Raw genomic sequence first — 6,665 nt, 5'->3', positions numbered from 1 at the left:
AATGAATTACAATGATGATAAAATCAACAATGAATCACAATGACTGAATACAAATGACAATTGGGAATATTACATAATGACTGATAAAATGGGACCATGGAATGACAATGCATGATCAAATGACAATGAATTACAATGAAGGTCTCTCTCTTTCCTCTCCCTTCCTCTCTCTTTTTTTTTCTTCTTTCCTTTTCATTTCTCTTCCTTTATTTTTTTATTTTTTTCTTCTTCTTCTTTTCCATACCAGAGACGGGTGAGCTTTTTTTTTCTGTTTTTATGTTCGCACCCGGTCACGCAGGAAGCGTGATTCACCACTTATGACTATGCTAACGTCTGCAGACAATGCCGCCATTTCTTTCCACTTTTTTTTACCCCACACGCTCTACCGTTCACGGATAGTTACACCCCCATACCCCCACCCCACCTTGGCCGACTAGCTGATGGTTGGTCTGAGGAGAGAGGTAATTAATTGTGGCATTTTATAGTCATTGTAAGGGAATTGGAGTGTTGTGTATCATTCATGGTAATTCAGTGGCAGGGTAGAAGGCAGTGGAAGTAAGGGGCAGTGTAGAAGTCATTGTAATTCATTGTGATTTTTATAAGGTCAATTGTGATTCATTGTTCATTATTTCATCATCAGGTATTCATGGTAATTAGTCATGGTAATTTAATCATTGTTCATTGTAATTCACATTGTAATTTCTCTATTCATTGTAATTTCATTGTCATTTTATCATTCATTGTAATTCATGAAATTCATTAATTTAATCATTGTTTATCATTGTAATTGTACAATATGTTTGTGTTGATTTGTTCTGTACACGTGACATCTATGCACGTCTGTCCGTCCTGGGAGAGGGATCCCTCCTCTGTGGCTCTTCCTGAGGTTTTCTTCCACCATTTTTTTCCCTGTTAAAGGTTTTTGGGGCAAGTTTTTCCTCAATGAACGAGGTCTAAGGACAGAGGGTGTCACCCTGTAAGATTGGAAAGCCTCAGAGGAAAATGGACTTTGTGACTTTGGACTGTACAAATAAAATCTGACTTGATTTGATATTTATGTTTTTTTGTTGTTCACGTGTTCAGAAACGTCATACGTGTTCACAGGAAGAAGAATCGTTATGTTCACGTGTCGCACCAGTAACTCTGTGATGTTCTAAACATGTCCTGGCGTGTTCCTGACGTGTTCTTGTCATGTTGTGGTTTCAGAGAGCGACGTCCGTCGTGTTTCGCTGTGAAGAGAAACAGACTCAGAACCGTTCGCATCAAGTTCTCAAGAAAACGGTTCGTCATGAAACATGCTAACAGCTGTCTGTCATGTTTAGCCTAAAGAGAGTTTTTTTTGGATATTGTTAGCAAAACATGCTAAACATGCTAGTCACCAGTCCCAATCAGCTGGTTCTGTGTTCTGCAGAGCCACAAGCTAAAAGCTAAGCTAAAGCTAAGCTAACAGGATACAGCTGTGATGAAGCTAGGCTAACAGTTTCACCTGTTTCTAGTCTTTGTTGCTAAGCGTAGGGTAACACAACCCAGATTATTCAGTTGTAACTGTAGAAAAAAGTTGAGTGTTCACACGTTCACGATGTGTTCACATGTAACGTGTTCACGATGTGTTCACATGTGTTACCGTGTTCCACATGTTCACGATGTTTCACGATGTGTTCATAGTGTTCCACGTTACATGTTCACGATGTTTAACATGTCCACATGTTCACGTGTTCTACGGTTGTTCACATGTTCACGATGTGTCAGTGTTCACATGTTCACGATGTTAACAATGTCCACAGTGTCATTTCACATTGTTCACGTGTTTCACCATGTGTCACAGTCACGCTGTCCACATGTCCACATGTTTCACGTGTTCCACGGTGTGTCCACATGTTCACGATGTGCCACATGTCCACATGTTCAGTGTTCACTGTGTTCACATGTTGTGTTCACAATGTGTTCACCATGTCCACATGTTCACGATGTGTCACATGTCCACATGTCAGATGTGTTTGTCCACATGTTACGTGTTAGGTGCAAAGTCCACATGTTCAGTGCACGTGTTAACTGTGTACGATGTGTTCAATGTTCCCACATGTTCACTGTTCAATGTGTTAAGATGTCCGGTTCACCTGTTACGATGTGTTCACATGTCACACATGTTCACGTGGTTCACGTGTGTTACAATGTTCACGAGTGTGTCACAACATGTTCACGTGTTCACGGTGCATGTGTCGTCACATGTTCACGATGTGTCACCATGTCACATGTACTGTTCACGTGTTCACATGTGTTCACAAATGTGTCCCATTACGATATTTCCGAATGTTCACGTGGTTCACGTGTTTCACATGTTCCTTTCACAGGGTGTTCCACATGCCTGTTACGGTGTGTTCACCTGTTCACGATGTGTTCACATGTCCACATGTCAGTGTTCACAATGTGTTCACGATTGTGTCCCCACGTGTTCACTGTTCACGATGTGTTTCACATGTTCCACATGTTCACGTGTTCACGATGTGTTCACCATGGTTCATGATGTGTTCACATGTTCATGATGTGTCACTGTCCACATGTTCACGTGACTGTGTTCACACTGGTTCATGATGTGTTCACATGTCCACATGTTCACGTGTTTCACTGTGTGTTGTCAATTCCACATGTTCATGTGTTCACCTGTTCACGTGTCACATGTTCACGATGTGTCCATATTGTTATGGAGAAAGTCACACAGCTGATTAGCTACAGCTTTCTCAAGTATCTTAGACAGAAAGGGAAGGTTTGATATCGGTCTGTAGTTGGCTAAGACCTCTGGGTCTAGAGTGGGCTTTTTAAGAAGAGGTTTAATTACAGCTACCTTAAAGGACTGTGGTACATATCCTGATAATAAAGACAGATTAATCATATCCAATAGCGAATTACTAACTACAGGTAAAACATCCTTGAGCAGCCTGGTTGGGATGGAGTCTAAGAGACAGGATGACGGCTTAGCTGCAGAAATGATTAAAGTTATTTGATGAAGGTCGATGGGAGAAAAACAGTCTAAATACATATCAGGTTTTACAGCTGTTTCAAAACTTCACAACGACACACAAAGAGAAAAAAAACACACACACACACACTCAGAGTCCTGGCTGGTCTCCATGGCAACAGGACACCTGGTAACAGAGCTGGTGGCAACCTGCTCGCACGTTTGAATTCACTGCTGACATCATCAACTGAAACAACAACAAACTACACACACACACACACACACACACACACGATGATCAAACACAAGCTGCAGTTCCTCTAACGTCCACCTGAGGCTGGCTCCAGAAGTGAGTCAGTCTCCATAAGGCTCCATGTTTGGCTCCGGGCTGACGAGCTAACCACAGTTAGCTACTGATCAATGTTTACATCAAGCAACGAGCTAATGTTAGCATTGAGCTAATGTTAACATTGAGCTAATGTTAACATTGAGCTAATGTTAGCATTGAACTAATGTTAACATTGAGCTAATGTTAACATTGAGCTAATGTTAGCATTGAGCTAATTTTAGAAATGAGCTAATGTTAACAGCAGTGTTGTAGGTAACGCGTTAGCATACTCACTGTAAAGTAACAGATTACTTTTAATTGATGTTAAAGTAACTAACTACTTTCCAGAGTAACGATAGCCAACACTGGTTAGCAGGGAGCTAACTGAGTTCATAACATTAGCTAACGTTAGCTTTATATCCAAGCTAACTAAAATAGCTAATGTTAGCAGTTAGCTACATTAGCACTAGCTCTAAATGAACTGGATCCTCAGTGTTAGCAGTGTTAGCTGTGTTAGCTCTGTTAGCTATGTTAGCTGTGTTAGCAGTGCTAGCTGTGTTAACAGTGTTAGCTGTGTTAGCTTTGTTATCTGTATTAACTGTATTAGCTCTGTTAGCTGTGTTAGCTGTGTTAGCTATGTTAGCAGTGTTAGCTCTGTTAGCTGTGTTAGCTGTGTTAGCTCTGTTAGCAGTGTTAGCTGTGTTAGCAGTGTTAGCTGTTTTAGCAGTGTTAGCTGTGTTAGCTCTGTTAGCTGTATTAGCTGTGTTAGCTGTGTTAGCAGTGTTAGCTGTGTTAGCTGTTTTAGCAGTGTTAGCTGCATTAGCTGTGTTAGCTGTGTTAGCTGTTTTAGCAGTGTTAGCTGTATTAGCTGTGTTAGCTGTGTTAGCTGTGTTAGCAGTGTTAGCTGTGTTAGCTGTGTTAGCAGTGTTAGCTGTTTTAGCAGTGTTAGCTGTGTTAGCTCTGTTAGCTGTTTTAGCAGTGTTAGCTGTATTAGCAGTGTTAGCTGTGTTAGCTGTGTTAACAGTGTTAGCAGTGTTAGCTGTATTAGCAGTGTTAGCTGTGTTAGCTGTGTTAACAGTGTTAGCAGTGTTAGCTGTATTAGCTGTGTTAGCTGTGTTAGTTAGCTTAGCTTTGAGCCCCCTCAAACCCGGGCCACCGGCTGCTGAGCCCGGGTCTGTTAGCAGGCACACCCAGATCAGATTAATTACAGTTAGCTACTTAGCATTTTGTTAGCCTAAAGCATCAGAGGATGTCACTCCTGTCGCCTCCTAGTCTAACAGGATTGATGTCACATCTGGCCTCCAACCCCTCTACAGGACTTCTTGGGTCAACCTTTAGGACCGGTAACCCCCCCCCCCCCCCCCATGGTGAGTCCAGACCTGCCAGCTCACGATCCGCAGCGTGTAGACTCTCTCCACCGCCGTCCCGCCTCGACCCGTCCACCCAGAGACTGCCACCGGCTCCGAACCGGGCCGAGATGTTGCATGGCGACAGCAGAACTCTCAAACCCAGGACTGACAGGACGGCACCACAGTCCAGGATGACAGGAGCACCAGACGGTTCAGACCGGGTCAGCGAGACCCTATCATAACCAGGAGGAGAGTAATCCAATGAAGCCCAGATTAGAGGTAGCGAGCTGCTGCTGGGCTTTAATCCGACCGGATAGGAGGTCCAATGATGCAAACCACCGAACTAAACAGAGGTTCGAAACCGGGTCTTTACTCTGACTGAAGAAGGAACTGGGCTACAGGCCAGTAGGTCGGTTGTGTCGCAGCTTCCATCGGCCTCAGATGTGGAATCAGTCCATCACCTCCCCCGGTCTCCTCCGTGTTTCCGTGTCTGTACCGAGATTCTGCCGGTGTCCCTCCGAGCCGAGCCGCCTCCCGGTAAGATCCAGCCCGCAGAGCCCGACAACAACACGGAGCCCGGCTGCGTTTTCAGCGGGAATCAGAGCACGGATCCCGGCCGTGTGTGTGCGGAGGCTCGGTTCGGAGGTCGGTTCCCGGGCTGGCTGCTCCAGATGTGCCGCTGGATATGCAGACACAGCCCGCCCCTCTGTCACTGCGCCGGCCAATCACAGCGCGGCAGGGGAGCCGAGACGCGCTGTGATTGCCGGCGAGCCCGCACTCTTCTGTCAGCAGCTAAATACAGAAATAACCTAAATACATAAATGCACGTTAGCGACATCTGGAACATCCTGCGGGACTCGAACCCGCGTGACATCTGGAACATCCTGCGGGACTCGAACCCACGTGACATCTGGAACATCCTGCGGGACTCGAACCCGCGTGACATCTGGAACATCCTGCGGGACTCGAACCCGCAACTCTGACAGGGCACCTGCTGCGGAGGGACACACCTCTGAACACGTGACAACAACAACTACGTCATAATTATTATCAAATATTATTAAATGTCATTTATTATTCATTCTCATTAAAAAGACAAACAGAGAAGTTGTATCAATGTTTGCTTAATGTTGTATCAGTTTCTAATGTTTTAATCGTGTTTTTAATGTGTATCAATGTTTCATAATTGTGTATCAATGTTCTTATTCAGTGTTTGTGTCATGTTTCATTTAATGTTTCATCTAAGTTGGTTTTATATTAATCAATGTTTCATTAATGTTGATCATGTTTTCTTAATGTTGTATCATGTTTCCATTATGTTTAATCAGTGTTTATTAATGTGTATAATGTTTATTATGTAATGTATCACTGTTTTGTTTACATGTTGTATCAATGTTTTCATTAATGTTTATACGGTGTTTATTAATGTTGTATCAATGTTTCATTAATGTTGTAATCAAGTTTGTTTTATTAATTTGTTGTATCAATGTTTCCATTAATGTTTAATCAGTGTTTTCATTAATTGTTGAATTCAATGTTTTTATTCATGTTGTATCAATGTTTCATTAATGTTTGAATCTTGTTTTCAATTATTCATGATATGTTGTGATCACTGTTTTATTAATGTTTTCATTCATTAAGTTTGTATCATTTTATTATTAATGTTTATTCGTGTTCTGTCTGTTTTATTAATGTTTCATTAAGTGTCATTAATGTGTTTATCAATGTGTTTATGTTTTTATTTTTATCGTTTTATACAATGTATATGTATGTATAATGTTTCTAGTTTTATCAATGTTTATTAATGTTTGATGTTTATTAAGTTTATTAATGTTGTATCAATGTTTCATAATGTTTTATCCAATGTTTTATTCATGTTTATTATGTTGTGATCATGTTTTCTTAATTTTTTGTGATCCGTGTTTTATATAATGCTTGTATCCATGTTTATCCAATGTTTTATATGTTGTTCAATGTTTCCTTTAATGTTTTCTTAATGTGTATAATGTTTCTAAATGTTTTATTCATGTGC

This window comes from Larimichthys crocea, chromosome XIV, assembly GCF_000972845.2.
Source record: "Larimichthys crocea isolate SSNF chromosome XIV, L_crocea_2.0, whole genome shotgun sequence".
Lineage (NCBI taxonomy): Eukaryota > Metazoa > Chordata > Actinopteri > Sciaenidae > Larimichthys > Larimichthys crocea.
The sequence above is the reverse complement of the archived record's forward strand: the minus strand, read 5'-3'. Positions refer to the sequence as shown.